This window comes from Moschus berezovskii, chromosome 6 (genome assembly GCF_049115385.1).
Source record: "Moschus berezovskii isolate FMDL1 chromosome 6, NW_MosBer_1.0, whole genome shotgun sequence".
Taxonomy (NCBI): domain Eukaryota; kingdom Metazoa; phylum Chordata; class Mammalia; order Artiodactyla; family Moschidae; genus Moschus; species Moschus berezovskii.
This window is the reverse complement of record NC_142465.1, coordinates 85036017-85054596: the sequence shown is the minus strand read 5'-3', so window position 1 is coordinate 85054596 and position 18580 is coordinate 85036017. Positions and strand designations below refer to the sequence as shown.

The 18580-nt window shown below is 41.5% G+C and overlaps 1 protein-coding gene across 2 annotated transcripts in view; it reads left to right on the top strand.

Moving 5' to 3' along the window:
• Positions 1-909: 909 nt before the first annotated feature.
• FAR2 (fatty acyl-CoA reductase 2) overlaps positions 910-18580 on the top strand; it is a 193375-nt gene continuing 175704 nt past the window's right edge. Inside the window, exon 1 of one of the 2 annotated variants that reach the window (XM_055394128.2) lies at positions 910-1227. The gene's annotated coding sequence lies outside the window, so the exon portion shown is untranslated. Of the gene's footprint in view, positions 1228-1545; positions 1852-18580 lie in introns of those variants that run through there. The other variant, XM_055394129.2, reaches the window with a different exon arrangement.

The following is an 18580-nucleotide window of genomic DNA, read 5'->3' as shown; positions in this document are numbered from 1 at the left end:
TAGGACAATATTCCTTTTTTGACTTTTCTTATTATCTTCCACATTGTCCAAGAAATGAGCCTGGGCGTTGACTGCTTTTTTTTTGAGCACGACCTGGTTCACAACTGTGACAGCCCACTCATGTGCCTGTCTGTCCCCTTACAAGTCTTCCCTGATGAAGGCTCCAGTTTTTCCTTTCAAACTGTATCGGAGACCAAACCAAATCTCCCGCCGTCCCCTCCCCCAAGCTACTAGGCTTATGAACAAAACCTCTCTCAAGTGCTGCAGAGCAAAGCTGACCGGCTGCGTTTTTGCAGCCCCATCTCTGATCCTCTCTAGTCTCCTATCCACCTACCTACTCCCACCTGACGCAGATAGAGCCTGCTTTCTGCCCTCCGCACCCCAAGCAAGAGTGAACCGTGCCTCCGCCCAGCACGAGGAGCTCCGTGAATCCAGCCCCTCCTGGATTTTTAAAAGGACACTACGCTGATCGGTCATTGCCAGGCGCCTCCGTAGAGTTTGGAGCCGATAAAAGAGCATCCCTCCCACTGGGCGTGCAGTACGGACAAGCTGAGTACACTCGCATATTTGGCTGCCTCTTCTGCTAGGGTGGGTGGGGGAAAGGTGCGTCCTCCAAGCGTTCACAATAGAACCTCTGACCCTCTGTCTCCTTCTGTCTCCGTCTCTCCCTTCCTGCTCTCTCTCTCCTCCTCCCCTTTCTCCCACCCCCCCACCCCCTTTCAAGATGTGGGAGCTCCCTTCTTTTCCAGACCAGAGAGGGGCGCCTTTTCCTGTTCCCTCTCCTCGCCTCACCCACCGATTAAAAAAAAAAAAAAAAAAAAGAGGGAAAAAAATCCTACCCGGGAGTAATAGCGAGCGGATCTGCTCGGCGCTGAATGAATGGAAGCTGCGGGGCGGGCCTGCGCGCACTGCCGCCCTGCCCACCATGAGGTCGCCCGGCGGCCTGTAGGGCCCTCGCCAGCCCCTCGCCCTCCTCCCGCCCCGGGTAGAAGCAGCCGCCGGCTCCGCGCCCGACGCCCAGGCCGCGGTGGCCGCGGGGAAGGTCGGAGGGAGGGTGGTTTCCTCCCGCCCCACACCCCGTCTCCGAGCCGGATATATAGAGTGTCACGTTTGGGAGCCAAAAGACGAGAGCAGCTTCCTTGAGACTGGAGCACTTCCCGGAGCCCCGGGGAAGGACTGGGATTTCGAGGTCCACTAGTTGAGCACCCCCCCGCGCCGGAGGAGCAGGTACTCGGGGTCGCAGCCCGGCCGCGCCAGCGCCCACGCCTCCGCCGGCGAGAGCCGGCCGGGGTGGCCCGCAGGCAGGGCGCGGCGGGGTCGAAAGCGAGGGCGGGGCGGCCTCGAGGCCCCGAGGAAGGGTGGGCGCAGGGCCAGGCGGGAGATGAGGGATTTCCGCGGCTCTGCCCTGGAGCTGCCCTCGCAGTCCGCAGTCAACCGCCAACGGGTTAGGCGCGCCGGGCGCCGGCATCACCAGCCGAGGTGGGGCGCGCGGGGGCGGGAAGGGCGCGCGACGGGAAGGGCACGGTTGGGTTAACGCAGGAGTCGTGCCGTGGCCGCGGGCCCATGGGGCAGAGGCACCGACCAGGTCTCGCGGAGGCCTCCTCGGCCCCCCGGGCTGTTCCTGGAGAGAGCAGGCCACGTGGGGCGCGGCGGCTGCCCTCTCTGCGCGCCAGACGAGTCGGGGCGCGCTTCCCGACTCCGAGCCCTACCCCGGGCTGTGGCCTTATGAATCCTCCTACTCGGGCCTCGCCGCTTACCGACCCCTAGACCGCAATGGGCCTGGGCGGCGTCTTACACCATCAGGTGTGTTCCACCTCTTCATGCTGGGCCTGGGCGTCTTGGAGAGAGCAGGTAAGCGGGTACCAGAAGATTACCACAGGTGCAGATGGACTTGAGGGATGCTGCTCACTCACCCTTGGCGAGTACGATAACCTGCGGGGCAATTCCCTGCAATTAAAAGACTAAATGACCATCTTCCTCCTAGAAACCCTAGAAAAACATCCCACCTGCCAGCCTCCTACTCTTTTACCTCTCGGGATGGGTAGAATTATGAACACTTATTCTTCCATGGATGGACTACTAGGTGTGAGCAACCAAGATTCTTTCTGGACCTGCCAGTGCTTTGGCGGCTGGTTGAATTATGTATTGCCCCATTGTGACATGAACAGGGACCAGAGTGGGGACAGCAGAGTGACCAAAATCTCAAGTGAATCGTGTTTTCCTACTTGTTAGAGGCCGCATCAAGAAATGTTTGATACACTGTTCCAATGGAAATTTGAGAATTACCCTTAGGTTTCAATTACCCATCTCTCTGTATCCCTATTCAGATGAGTTGGAGATTTGGCTGAGGAGCATATTTAATGGAAAAGGGCAAAGAGACTAAATACAGTTTTAAGTCAGCCACTCAAACGGAAGGAGCATGTCTTAAAGCAAAATCCATTTTAAGGGCTATTTGTGTGTGAATCTTCTAGGAGATGGGATCGGTTTTTACCAGCCAGACAGACTCAAGACTCACAGCATTTCTTCTGTTGTATTTCTCAGGGTACAGGTCTTTAGGGTACTCTTTTCCCTTTTCTGAGAGCATCTTCTACACCTGTTCTGTTAACAAATTCCTACCTTACTCCTATTTCTGAGTTATAGTTATCTATAAAATTGATATAAATCAGCATGAGTTGGTAAATCTTACAGTGAGACATTTCTCCTTAAAAGAGGGAGTGTGACATCTATTTGCAGAAGAGGGAGAAGCTTCTGTTAAAGTGGTGAAAATAAATAAAATACTTCATATCAGGGTCATGTTTGGGTATCACTTTGCGGTTTGTGAAGAAAGTCGTCTTGAACGTCTCAACGTCACCTTGAATGTCTCATTATTTGCTTTACTATCGTCTGAAAATGCAATCAGCCCTAAGGACTCTTTGTCTTTGTGTTAATACTTGTGTGCCTATGAAAACTAACGCATGAACAAACACAGCCTCTGAAGGAACATTGGTGTACATTGACACCAGCATGCTGCCTCTGCCAGTCTCTTGTGACACTGCGTTTGGTCTCTTTGAGAACATTCATTACTCTTGAAGAGGAATTCTTAATGCTTTATTTTATTTTCTTAACAGAGCACTTAAGGATCTGATAAAAGCTACAAAATATGAAAAATAAACTTAGGCGTATTAGCACAGAATTTTATCTACAATTTCAGGAGGTCACAGCCTCTTGGATACCCAGTCACCCAGATGATAGAGGTCCGGAGACCTTAGGCTAGGCCAGCTCACAGGGTCCAGTTGAAGGGCCCCGTACATAGAAGGGCCCCATACTCGGTTTAATGTTCTGCGGTCACTGTCAGCTGTCTTAGTAATTTTTAAACAGGAGCTCCAAGTTTTTATCTTATACTGCTGCTGCTGCTGCTGCTAAGTTACTTCAGTCATGTCCGACTCTGTGCGACCCCATAGACGGCAGCCCACCAGGCTCCCCCGTCCCTGGGATTCTCCAGGCAAGAACACTGGAGTGGGTTGCCATTTCCTTCTCCAACGCATGAAAGTGAAAAGTGAAAGTGAAGTTGCTCAGTCGTGTCCCACCCTCAGCCTTCCAGGCTCCTCCGTCCATGGATTTTCCAGGCAAGAGTACTGGAGTGGGGTGCCATTGCCTTCTCCCATCTTATACTAGACCCTACAAATTCTGTAGCCAGTGCTGAGCCCAGGTTCATAAGCCTATTCTGTTACTTCCTGAATAACAGCACTGTCTCAGCAATCCTATGTGGCGGGTGAATTCTCTGATACAATCTGAAAGTTAACTGCCACATGCTTCTGTCACTAAGTGCTTCTACACACAGTTTTCTCATTGATAAAATAAATATAACAGACAACATCTACTACTGTAATCATCTTAACAGGTTGTTGTGAAAACATACAGGTAAAAAGAGCTAGTAAGTGTTAAACTGTCTATTTATCTTGAACAGTTGTATACTAATAAAGATGGTATTATTACAGACTTACTTTTCTACTCCATGTTTCAGAAGTAGCTTGAGAAAATCTGGTTAAGTACATCAAAAGGGTTACAGAACTTTTATAACCATTATATTTTGGTGGAAGAAGAAAATAAAACAAAAAGTAGCTATGATTTTTAGTATTTTAAGTGTTCCTTAAAAATAATTATTTGAGCAAGATTGGAATTGGCAACTAAAAGTACAGAATACCTTTCTGGATCCCAAAAAGACTTCGAGAATTAAATTGATATTTGGGGAAAGTTCATTCAAATTGAACAATGAAAAACTGAGTCAAGGATTGAATTTTTTTTGAGAAGGTAATCCTTTCTGCCTCATTTAACTTTTAGATGCTCATATTTTCAAAACCTTGAGCAAAGCACTCTTTTTAAATGTTCTGGGAGATACCTGGCAATGTAAAGTACGCTAGTCACTTAGCAGGTTGTCTTCACTTCCTGTACCACTGCGGGAGGAACTGAGAAACCCTGGGCAAGTCCTCCGTCCCCACATTCCTCCCTTGGTTACTTCCCTCTGACCTCAGAACTTGTCCTTACCACAGCTTTCATTCCCAACATGATGGCAACACACTGGTTGAGGAAGAAATAGACTGAAAGGAAATGGGTCCTTTCTGAAAGAAAGGAAATGGCAACACACAGGGTTGAGAAAGAAAATAAACTGAAAGGAAATGGGTCAGTCTTCCATGTTAAAGTTTTAAAGTTGAGGCATTAAAAGACGGTGGATAGGGACTTTCATTCAGCTACTCTGTGCAGAGGCATGCTGTGAACTTTAGAGTATAAAGTAACAAGTCCTGTACTCCATAGATTTATGACATCATTGGAAAGACCGCATACGTAAATATAAGTTGTTAATTAACACACCTGATAAGTTGTTACAAGTCAACATGAGATTAGGCACCAAATGAAGGCTACAGAAAATAAATACAGTAAGTTCCTAAGAAGGGAGTAAAGTAAACCAAACTGGTTGGTGAAGCTTAAGAGAAGAGTTACATGAGTTGGTCCTTAAAGTTCCCCTTCTGATAGAGATGAATGAATGAGGCTTTTGGACGATAAGTGTGCAAAAAGTGGAAAACTGAAAGGGTGTAAGGTTTCACATAAAAAGTCGGGAGATAAAAAGAACTTTCCACTGGCTAGTTTTAATTATGTAATATGTAATTATTAAGCCCATTCTGTGACCAGACACAAATGACAATTTTCCTGCATTTAGTGTGGAATAAAGCAGATGTGTAAGATCTTTTGGATCTTGTAGACATTAAAAAATAAATATATAATAACACATTGTTAGAAGTAGTATGGAGAAGAACAAGGGGCTGTGGAAAAAATGGGCTGATTCAGATTTGGTGCTCTGTGAAGGTCTCTGAAAAGGAAAGATTTAAATTGATATTTGAAGGAGGCACAGGGATTCACTTGGCAAAAAGGAAAAAAGGAGGGAAAAGCAATTTAGGTAGAGGAAATAGCAAGTAGGAAATCTGTAAAGAGAAGAAAAGCTTGGAAGTGTTCAAGGGATAAAAAGAAGGCACGTGTATTGGAAAAGGGAGTTTCTGAGAGACTGGACATGAGTGTGAGAGAGAGAGTGTGTGTGTGTGTGTGTGTGTGTGTGTGTGTGTGTGTTGCGGGGTTGGGTAGGCAGGAGCCTGGTCATGCAGATCGTCACAGATCTTGATAAAGATTGTGAATTTTATTTTAATGAGAAACCTTTGAAGACTTTGAAGCCAGAGGGTAATTTACATTTTAAGGATAACTTTGTAGCTGCAATAAGGAGAATGGACTAGCAGGATCAAGAATGAAAAGTAGAATACAGTTAGGACACAGCCAGCGACTGTGCTGATGGGAAGTGGAGAGAAGTGGGCACACTTGAAGTGCATTTCACAAGTCGAATTGATAGACCTTGGTGAAAGACTGGCGATGAAAGGTGGCAGAGGAAAGAAGTGTAAGGAGAAATTCCTTCAGTAGATACTACTGAGTTTTACAACTCAAAACTGTTGTCCCTGAGGCACAGAATTTAGAGTTTTCACAGAAGAACTGAAAAGTGACATGGAAACTGATAACACTGCCTGGTACCTCTGAAAAATATGCCAGGCTGTTGGAAATGGGGTGAGAGAGAAGAAAATAATATATTTTTCATATTATCCTTTGTAATATTGAGATTATTTATGAAATGTGCACACACTTTATAATTTTGTAAGAGGTTACCACCACAACAAATATGACTATTGCTTTTCTGACTTGAACACATGTATAGCATATGGGATAGTCTAAAATGACAAAAACCCAGTCAGAAAGGCCTGATCCTTATGAAAGTGATTGCTCTATAGCATAACTTACACCCTTGCTTAGAAGCTTTCCATTCTTCCACCTTTTCTGTATCAATGTTTCCCAGAAATGTAGTCTATGGATCATTAGTTTCTTGGGATGTTAATAATAGTCCAGTAAAGAAAAAGAAAAGCTTCCTGATCGTGTAAGTGTAAGGAACAATTTAACCCAATTAAGCAGTTTTATTGTAGGAGTCCTCCGAGCCTTTAATACACTAATAATGCACTTCAAGAATCATCAAGAAAGAAGAGTTATTTTATGCCACATTTCCTAAACTTATTTGACCTTGAAATGCTTTTTTTGGCAGAACATCTGACAGAGTCAGCATTAGCCTTACACGCTTTGGGAAATGCTGCCCTATATTAATAGATTAAACCTCTTAACATCCACAGCTTTCTATTAACCATCGACTTCTCTTATATCTTTCATGCAACTTAGTTGGAAGAAAGCAGAAGACCAGAATTGAATTGACTCTGTTAATAAGCTCAAAATTGATGATGAAAACAATTCCACTGTATGAATCAGTGATAAAATGATATTCACAAGCAAGATCTGCAGCGTGACTAAAAACGATTTTAAAAAGTTTGATTTCTATTTTCCTGGCCAGGCTATGCAGGACCTCTTGAGGGTACATTCTGTCAAGTTTAGATGTACCCGTGAGGAAGCTGATGCTTAGACAGTGGGGAAGGGCCTCTCATGGCCCATGGTAGCTCTGAGCCTTAGTTGATGTTTGTAGTATATCCCCAACAGGGTACACAGTGTGAACACATAGGATGTCTGCAGGAACAGTGATTTTGCAGTGAATCTCATTCATCTTTGTTCCTGCTTCCCAGTGTATTTGCATGGTGATGGGCTGGAGGCAGAAGTGCAATTTATGACCAAAGAATAACCAACAGAGCAGAACAGAAGAAACAAGTTCACACAGCTATGGATTCTGGCCAGGGCTTCATCCACTCAGAGCTCTAGCCAAGGGGTCCGCAAACAGTGACTCGAGGGCCAATTTTGGCTCCTGCCTATTTTACTATATCTATTGAACTAAGAATTGTGTTTATGTTTTTAAATGGTTTTTAAAAAAGCAAAAATAATGTTCCATGGCACATGAAAGATTTCATAAGTTCACATTTTAGTGTCCATAAATAAAGTTTTATTGGAAATCAGCCAGTGCCATGCACTAATTCCTCCTGTTATCCTATTGCAGCCGCTTTGGTGCTCCACATAATAAGTAGTTGTGATCTGCAAAGCCTAATATATTTACCATCCGACCCTTTACGTAAAATATTTGTCAGCCCCTACTCTAGGCTATTAACTCATTGGCTGTGAAAATTTTAATAGACTTCTTTTATATATTAGGGGGTAGTCAGTTCAGGCTGCTATAATAAAGTACCATAGAATGGGTTGCTTATAAATAACCACGAAAACCTGTTTTCTTACAGTTATGGAGGCTAGTGGTAGTGGTCCAAGATGAAGGCACTAATAGATGTGATGTCTGGTGAGGACCACTTCCTGGTTCACAAATGTCCTTCTTTCCATTGTAACTTCACATTGTGGAACTTCACAAGGGAGTTCTTAGGAGTCTCTTTTATAAGGGCACTAGTCTCATTCACCAGAGTTCTCCCTTCATGACCTAATGACTTCCCAGAGACCCCACCTTCAAATACCATAAGGTTAGAGACTAGATTTCAACATATACGTTTTCGGAGGATTCAAACATTTCAGTATGTCAAAGCTAGAAATACAAATAGGTAAATTGATGGACTAGAAGCTCCTCAAACATTATTGTCATTGGAGTCATGACAATGTCATTTATTGTGTATGACTAGTATAGCTAGTCATTGGAAAAGGCCCTGATTCTGGGAAAGATTGAAGCAAAAGAAGAGGGCAGCAGAGGTGGAGATGGTGAGATAGCATTACTGACTCAGTGGACATGAATTTGAGCAAACTCTGGGAGATAGTGAAGGATAGGGAAGCTTGGCGTGCTGCAGTTCATGGGGTCACAAAGAGTTGGACACAACTTAGTGACTGAACAACAGTATAGATAGTGTCACCTGCCAATGTAAAGAGCAGAAGATAGTTTTGAGGTGATAGCTTTTGAAAGTTACTCATTTAAACTCATATGTAAAGGATGAGCTGTCAGATAAACATACCCAGTGTCTGAGAAGTTTCAGTTCAGTTCAGTTCAGTTCAGTCGCTCAGTCGTGTCTGACTCTCCGCGACCCCATGAATCACAGCACGCCAGGCTTAGGGGGTAATTAATCCCGGTATTACTTAGTTGTTGAAGTCTGCTGCCGCTAAGCATGGGTTTCCTGTGAGTAGTCACCTTTGATTTTTATTTCAGTAAAGCAAATTTATATTTTATTAATGCATCCTTTTTGTGAAGAGTGATGGTTTAAGGGTAACAGTCTTAAGTTTGGGATGACAACTATACCTTTCATTATCCATACCCTGTACCTATTGAGTAAGGAGTTTTGTTACAAGACTCCCAGGTACCTTCATACATACATAACCAGCACAGCACAGGTACAGATGTGAGAACAGCTGGTACAGTTGCTTCTGTGGGACTTAGAAACAGAAGATGGAGATGGAGGCTTGTACTTAGATCTGTCAGTGTGGTCACAGAGTCTATCCAGAGGTCCGTATTCCAGGAAAATCAATCAAATAGGATGAAATACGGGGTATCTTGCCAGCCACATTCATCAGGGTACTTTGCATGACTAATTCAGAGACCTGTCTTTAGAAAAAGGATTGGTTTCAGGTGAGATCTTCATTCAACAGCCAATTTTTCCACTTAAGTCAACGCTGTATCAAAGCAAAAATAATATATATTTCTTTTTTTTTTTTAATATATATTTCTTTATGGAACCAACAATGTGATTAAGTAGACAGTGAAAAAAATCTTGTTACTTTAATCGAGAGACACTAAGAATAGCATATATCTATTGTTTTAGTCATGGTTTATTTTAAAACTCCTAGACAGTTCTGTATCCTTTACCTCTGAAGTCCCGCAAAAGCCCTTTCTAGCAGCAGCTGGCAATGCGTCTCCTCTGGCTTTTGGACATGTTTTCTAATGCGTTTTAACTTCCCAAGAGCCTCCAGGGATGGCCCCCAATTGTTGAAGCACACACTTGAGGGAAGGACAAGAAGCTCTGCCTTGTGAATCTGTGTAGAAAAGGCAAAACTCTCACCTCTCCTATCCACTTACCCACCCATCCACCTCAGTGGAGATGGTGGCTCAGTAACATTCGCTAGTGAATAACAGGATGACCACAGGAGGCAAGAATAATATTTTCTGAGCCAAGAAATGAGAAAAAGTCATTGTGAAAATGCTCCACATTTTAGATCATTTCAGAAAAATGGTGCTTTATTTATCACAGGTCAGTGAGAGGACACATTCCACAAAAGTCAGTGCAAATTCCCAGTATTTTTGAAGGCAAGATAGTTGGAAATTAGGAAGACCATTATATTATGTGTCTGGGCCCAATATATTTAAAACCACTAAAGCATTTCAAACAGAATTAGATTCTCCAGTATTGCTAAGAAATGGGAATAATCTGCCCAGAAGAATTTGATAACCTGAACAAAAGCAACTGTGTATCACAATTCACTACATGTGCATGTATTAAAGTTTTTTCACTATTGTTTTCAAGAAAGAACATTTATACTAAATAGTGTGTTGGTAATAGCATAATTTTATTCAATAATAAAAGTATTTTAGAGACAGATAATACTTATTTAATAAAAATGGAACTATTTATCTAAAACTTAAGAGAAATTGTCCCGGAGAAGGCAATGGCAAGCCACTCCAGTACTATTGCCTAGAAAATCCCATGGATGGAGGAGCCTGGTAGGCTGCAGTCCATGGGGTCGCTAAGGGTCGGACACGACTGAGCGACTTCACTTTCACTTTTCACTTTCATGCATTGGAGAAGGAAATGGCAACCCACTCCAGTGTTCTTGCCTGGAGAATCCCAGGGACGGGGGAGCCTGGTGGGCTTCTGTCTATGGGGTCACACAGAGTCGGACACGACTGAAGTGACTTAGGAGGAGAGAAATTGTCCAGTTAATTCCATATGAAACATAAATGTAAATAAGATACCCTGATAAATATTAATGAAATTAACTTTATGTCACTCTGTGTATTTTTAGTTCTGTTATGCTGTAACTGTTGTTTCATTCTCAATTGACTCATTTCCATTGTGTTTTATTTACACAAGACCTTCAGAACATATCTGTTCTGAAGATAACTGTGTCTTCTGAAGGATGGACTCTTATTGTCTCACCAAAATGCTTTGAGAACATTAAGATCTGCTTACAAAACTTCTCCAAGCTGCAGGAGAGTTTGAAAGAGTTAATAGTTCTTGAACTGAGCAGTTTCCTTCTTTCTCAGTAACCTGGACTTGTCAAACCTCTCTCCTTACTAGAATTTCGACATTACTTCTTTCTTTTCTTCTTAGTATTTTGGTCCAGTCCCGCCTGAAGCAGTGGTTATGCAAGTGCCACTGAGTGCACTGCTGATCACCGGATTGCACTTTAGGTAAATTTAGGTCTCAGTTTCTTTTCAGACAGTGAAACTTTCTCAAATTAGCCTTCCCCTGAACTCTTAGACATACTATATGTTAGCACATATGCCATCTAATCTACCATACATAATGGTGAGCAAACGGCTTTGCCTTAACTAACTCTATTCATATTCTAAGTTGTAGAATGTTCAAGTACTGTATCTATATTTGATCTAAATCTGTCATTTTATAGTAAAGAACAAGCCAGTCCCAAAGACCTGAAGTGACTTGTCACATATCTATTTAATGAATAAGTGTAGAATATTATCCAGATCTTATGACTGCAAATTCCATGATTATTCTATTCTATTTATTTGTTCATTCAGTTTTCTGATCATCTACCATGTGTCAGATTGGGTATTAGGCTCTGCAAATATAGTGGTGAACAAGTTATAGTACCTGCCATTAAGCTTTAGTGCCCTCTATTCATTGAACATTTTTTAGCCAGTTAAAACTTTGGAGTTTGTGAAATCTTTCCACAAAGACCCTCAGTGTAAAAATATGAGATACTCATATATTTTTATTTCCTGTTCTTTCCCCTCCTAACCAGCTTCAGCAAATGATTTAGCTTCCCATGACCTTGAGCAGTTAACACCAAGAAGGGAGTGATGGGAAATGTAATTAAAATGAATTAAAGTCCACAGGAAAGATAATGAAAATTCTCCCCAAGGAACAGTGTTCTCCTGCATCCACTGTAAGTCCTGAGGATTAACTAGCCTGTGTCACCTTCCTCTTAGTCACTTACTCTTTCCCCAAACTGCCATGGATGGAGATCAGTCTTCATGCTTCCTCCTTTCCTTTCTGCCCTTTAAGATAGATACACAATCTCTTTGTGTTTTAAGTAGTTAACTACTAATCATAGTGGAAAAAAGAAATGGAAGAGCAGAAACAACCAATGTGGGCAAGTTATAGTTTCAGAATGATACCTTTGAGTCTTGGTATAGGGCCAGTAGTTAGGCACTGACTTCCTGTCTGATGACATGTGGACACCCCATTACCTTCAGCCATCCAACTTTATTTCTACAAGTGAGATAAAAAACCAATCCTCTGTTTGAAAAAATTCTCACCTATACTCTTAAGTGCTTCCCTCATAGTTCAGTTGGTAAAGAATCTGCCTGCAATGCGGGAGACCTGGGTTCAATTCCTGGGTTGGGAAGATCCCCTGGAAAAGGAAATGGCAACCCACTCCAGTATTCTTCCCTGGAGAATCCCATGGACAGAGGAGTTGGCAGGCTACAGACCATGGGGTTCCAAGAGTCAGACACAACTTAGCGACTAAACCAGCAACACCATACTCTTAAATGTGGATGAGGGTATTTGTCTGATGGGGACATTTATAGTTTTCACCAGATTTTCAAAGGGGTCATAATCAAAGCAAGATGGGGAACCACTGCCTTAGGAACAATCAAGTGACCATTTTACCTCCTTGAAGACCTCCAGACTCAGGAAAGATCCCTTCTGAGGATTTCTCACAAGGACCATAGAGTTGTTTTGGATGCTTAGGTTTTCTTGATCCATTTTCAGTGTGTCACACAATCCAGAATGTTCCATTGTTCCAAAACAGAAAAAGGATCATGTCATTCCCTTGCCTAAACCCTCTGCTGCTCCCCATTCCCTAGAGCAGCCTTTCAAAGTGTGTGAGATGCTAGTTGGAATACATATGGGTGGTAGGCCTCCCTAATGCAGAAGCAGTTTGAGCATCACCTGTCCTTCTTGCATCTCAGAAATCTGGAGACTTGAAAAAGCAAGATGTTGAAAGTTTGGTTCCTTCCCAAGGCTATGAGAGAAACAACTGTTTTACGCCTCTTCTTGGCTTGTAGATGCCATCTTCTCTCTGTATCTTCACATCCCCTTCTCTCAGGTATGTCTGTGTGTCCAAACTTCCTTTTTTATTAGGCAGTCATATTGGATTAGGGACCCATTGTACTTCAGTATGGTTTCATTCTAATAAGTTACCTCTATGATAATCCTATTTCTAAATTATGTCACAATCTGAGATACTACAGTTGAGGATTTTAACATTTGAATTTTGGAGAACACAATTCAACCCACAACACCCAGGAAACTAGTACTTGATTCTTCCTTACCACAATGGAATGTGGTGATGAAACTCTATCTACAAGGCACTTCAGTGTTACTCAGACAAAACAAAAACTCCACAAAAAGCAAACAAGAACAAACAACATGAAACCGAAACCAAAAACAAAAACAGAAGAAGAAATGAACACTCCAAAATTATACATTTTAGATACGGATTAACAATGAACATGCTGCTGCTGCTGCTGCTAAGTTGCTTCAGTTGTCTCCAACTCTGTGCGACCCCATAGACGGCAGCCCACCAGGCTCCCCCATCCCTGGGATTCTCCAGGCAAGAACACTGGAGTGGGTTGCCATTTCCTTCTCCAATACATGAAAGTGAAAAGTGAAAATGAAGTCGCCCAATCGTGTCCGATTCTTAGCGACCCCATGAACTGCAGCCTACCAGGCTCCTCCATCCATAGGATTTTCCAGGCAAGAGTACTGGAGTGGGTTGCCATTGCCTTTTCCAAATAATGAACATAGGTAATAATTATTTTCTTCAAGAGTTTCTTCTCATGTGTTTTTAACTTTTTTATGAGGTATAAACAGTGAATGTGTCATAAATAGAGCAAGTAGCTCTCAGATTTCAGCTTCCGGATTATAAAGAAAAACACGACCGGCTTTCCACACACTGCCATACTGTCATTACCTATTGCCCCCCAAAATGACTATTATACTGACCTCTGTGTCATTGATTTGTGGGTGGTGGTGGTTTAGTCACTATGGAACTGAGTCACTAAATTGTGTCTGACTCTTTTGACCCTATGGACTGTGACCTGCCAGGCTCCTCTGTCCGTATGATTCCTAGGCAAGAATACTGAAGTGAGTTGCCATTTCCTTCTCCAGGGGATCTTCCTGATACAGGGATCGAATCCACCTCTCCTGCTTTTCAGGTGGATTCTTTATCAACTAAGTCACCAGGGGAGCCCAAGTCATTGATTAGCTAGATTCAAAGATAGATTAGTTTTGCTCATTTTTGGAGTTTTATATATAAGTAAAATACAGTGTATATTATTTTGTGTCCAGCTTATTCACTCAATGTTATGTTTGTAAGATTCTTTCAGGGCTTTGTATATTCATTCACATTGCTGTCTATTATTCCGTATGTGAATATACCACATTTAATTTATCTTCTACGGTTGATGAAAAGTTGGGTAGTTTCCACTATAGAGTTCTTGGGAATAGTGCTACTAGGAACTTTCTTATGAATGTCTTTTGTTGAACAAATGTAGAAATTGCAGATGGGAATACCTCCATATGGAACTGATTTATGTAGAGAGCTTTAATAAAAACTGACAAAGGGTTTACCAAAGTGGTTTTACAGTGTATACTCCCAGAAGCATAGTCAAGAGGTACTACTCATTCCATTTGTCAATACAAATTGACATTTCTTCGTGTGTCCTTTGACTGTTTTTTCTCATTTTATCCATTTCAGTGGGAGAGTAGTTGTATGACATAGCACTTTTGCTTATATTTTTCTGGTGACTGACAGTGGAGCACCATTTTGTATACTGGCCATTTGGATATCTTTTCTTGAGATGTGCCCAAGTTTTTGCCCATTTGTTTATCAGGTTTATAATTTATTGGGTAATTTTTTCATGATTTGTACATATACTTTTCTATCTTGGATGTAATTCTTTTATTCAGGTCAGTTCAGTCGCTCAGTCGTGTCCGAATCTTTGCGACCCCATGAATCACAGCACACCAGGCCTCCCTGTCTATCACCAACTGCCAGACTTCACTCAAACTCATGTCCATCGAGTCGGTGATGCCATCCAGCCATCTCATTCTCTGTCGTCCCCATCTCCTCCCACCCCCAATCCCTCCTAGCATCAGACTCTTTTCCAGTGAGTCAACTCATCGCATGAGGTGGCCAAAGTATTGGAGTTTCAGCTTCAGCATCAGTCCTTCCAATGAACACCCAGGATTGATCTCCTTTAGGATGGACTGGTTGGATCTCCTTGCAGTCCAAGGGACTCTCAAGAGTCTTCTCCAGCACCACAGTTCAAAAGCATCAATTCTTCAGCGATCAGCTTTCTTCACAGTCCAACTCTCACATCCATACATGACCACTGGAAGAACAATAGCCTTGACTAGACGGACCTTTGTTGGCAAAGTAATGTCTCTGCTTTTTAATATGCTATCTAGGTTGGTCATAACTTTCCTTCCAAGGAGTAAGCGTCTTTTAATTTCATGGCTGCAATCAGCATCCGCAGTGATTTTGGAGCCCCCCAAAATAAAGTCTGACACTGTTTCCACTGTTTCCCCATCTATTTCCCATGAAGTGATGGGACCAGATGCCATGATCTTCGTTTTCTGAATGTTGAGCTTCAAGCCAACCTTTTCACTCTCCTTTTTCACTTTCCTCAAGAGGCTTTTTAGTTCCTCTTCACTTTCTGCCATAAGGGTTTTGAATACCTTCTTCCAATCTGTCACTGGCCTTTTTATACTCTGATTAAAGCTTTACTGAGCAAGGCTTTGCCCACCGGAGCAAAATCCAGTTTTCACCACCCAGTCCCTCCCTTCTGGAATGTTACAGAAGCCTCTTAGCCTAACTAGAGAGCAGATTGAAGAAGCAAGAAGAGCCACAATCCCACAGCTAGAACAAAAACCACATTAGAGAAAGTTAATCAGGATGAAAAAGCATAGAGTTATGTCCCAGATTAAGGAACAATATAAAACCCCAGAAAAACAATAAAATGAAGTGGCAATAGGCACCTTTCAGAAAAAGAACTCAGAATAATGATAGTGAAGATTATCCAGGATGTCAGAAACAGAATGCAGAAGATGCAAGAAATATTTACCAAAGACCTAGAAAAAATAAAGAACAAACAAACAGCGATGAACAATATACTAGAAGGAATCAATAGCAGAATAACTGAGGCAGAAGAATGGATAAGTGACCTGGAGGATAGAATGGTGGAAATCACTGCCACAGAACAGAATATAGAGAAAAAGAAAAAAAGACAGCCTAAGACACCTCTGGGACAACATTAAATGCACCAACATTCATATAATAGGGTTCCCAGAAGGAGAAGAGAGAGAACCTGAGAAAATATTTGAAAGCATAATAGCTGAAAACTTCCCTAACATGGAAAGAAAATTGTTGTCAACCAAGTCTAGGAAGTACAGAGAGTCCCAGGGAGGATAAACCCAAGGAGGAACACACCAAGACACACAGTAATCAAGCTGACAAAAATTAAAGACAAAGATTAATATTAAAAGCAATAAGAGAAAAACAACAGATAATATATAAGAGATCTCCCATCAGGTTATCAGCTGATTTCTCAACAGAAACTCTACAAGCCAGAAGGGAATGGTATGATATATTTAAAGTGATGAAAGGGAAGAAACTACAACCAAGAATACTCTACCAGCAACACTCTCATTCAGATTTAATAGAGATATCAAAAGCTTTCCAGACAAACAAACGTTAAGAGAATTCAGTGCCACCAAACCAGCTTTACAGCAAATGCTAAAGGAACTTCTCTAGGCAGGAAACACAAGAGAAGGAAAAATCCATACAAAATTAAGCCCAAAAGAATTAAGAAAGTGGTAATAAAATTATACATATTGATAATTACATTAAATGTAAATAAATTCAATGCACCAACTGGCTGGGCAGGGAAAACATGTACATGTATGCATTCCCACTTACTGCATCACTCAGCTTAACCCCCCAAATTGTATGTAAGTGTTTCATATTGTTAGGTTAATAATGTTCCCATTATGGGTTTATTTTTTGTCTGGCTACTGATTATGAAAACTGATAAACATTTTTTACTATTGTGATCATGTAACTATTATTCACTTAATACTGTTGTATCGTGATTGGTCAATGGAAAAATAATAGAATTCTATATCTCCAAAATTACAGTTTAATAGAAAACTTGTAATCACTTTTTAAAATTCAGAAGCATATCAGAATTATTTTGAAATTTTTTGATAAATACAAATGCCCAGGTATTGCTATTTTTTTCTCCAGAGCTCCAGATATTTTTTTCTCCAGAGCAACCATGTTTAAAAACAACTGGACTATATGATGATCTTTTACTTTTGTGTAGTTCGTTTCACTTTTTCTATTTCATATTCAGTGCCACCATTTCATTTGGTGTATGTTTTCCAATTTCATCATCTCTATTATTTTTATGTTCTTTCTCAAACCTTTGTCAAGCATAGTAGAAAAGCTTTTGTTGTGTGTGTGTGTGTATCAGCATGTATAATATATATATTTTAGAAATCTTATGAATTTTTGCCTAAGAAATTTATGATGTTTTGTTTCTACTTGTTTGACTTAGTATGGATAGAATGCTAGATTTCTTATTTTTTAAAAAATAGATATGCAACAAGCAGCAAACATTTACTGTATAGCACCAGGAACTATAGTCAATATCTTGCAATCATCAATAATGCGACATAATCTGAAAAATAATATATGTGTGTATGTGTAACTAAATCACCTTGCTGTGTACTTGAAATATTATGTCAACTATACTTCAATAAAATGTATATATACAATAATGTAAAGTAATTAGCCTCCAATTAAAATAGATAAATTAAAAAATAAAATTAAAATTGCAAAAAAAAATTAAAACAAATTTGGTCCCTAGAAAGCCTCTTGATGAAAGTGAAAGAGGAGAGTGAAAAGGTTGGTTTGAAGCTCAACATTCAGAAAACAAAGATCATGGCATCTGGTCCCATCACTTCATGGGAAATAGATGGAAAAACAGTGGAAACAGTGTCAGACTTTGTTTTTTTGGGCTCCAAAATCACTGCAGATGGTGATTGCAGCCATGAAATTAAAAGACGCTTGCTCCTTGGAAGGAAAGTTATGACCAACCTTGATAGTATATTAAAAAGCAGAGACATTACTTTGCCAACCAAGGTCCGTCTAGTCAAGGCAATGGTTTTTCCCGTGGTCATGTATGGATGTGAGAGTTGGACTGTGAAGAAGGCTGATCGCCGAAGAATCGATGCTTTTGAACTGTGGTGTTGGAGAAGACTCTTGAGAGTCCCTTATACTGCAAGGAGATCCAACCAGTCCATTCTAAAGGAGATCAATCCTGGATGTTCATTGGAGGGACTGATGCTAAAGCTGAAACTGCAATACTTTGGCCACCTCATGCGACGAGTTGACTCACTGGAAAAGACTCTGATGCTGGGAAAGGTTGGGGGCGGGAGGAGAAGGGGACGACGGAGAATGAGATGGCTGGATGGCATCACCGACTCTGTGGACATGAGTTTGAGTGAACTCCGGGAGTTGGTGATGGACAGGGAGGCCTGGCGTGCTGTGATTCATGGGGTCGCGGAGAGTTGAACACGACTGAGCGACTGAACTGAACTGAACTGAGAAATAGTGACAATGGATAAAGAAAATTGCTGTCTTAATAGCATGATGAGTTCATCACGAAACTCAGGGAACAACAATCAAAAGGCTTATCTTTGGTTTTTTAAGGAAGATAAACAAAGGGTTTATGAGCCTCCATGGAACCTATCCACTGGAAGATAGATGAAATAAGGAGAAATCAAAGACAGAGAGATTTAGTTGGCCTGTCATTCTTTCATGAATTCAATCAACATTTTTAAGTTGTTTGCAAACCAGTAGACAAAAGACAAATAAATAGCCAATTCCATATAAGCTGATG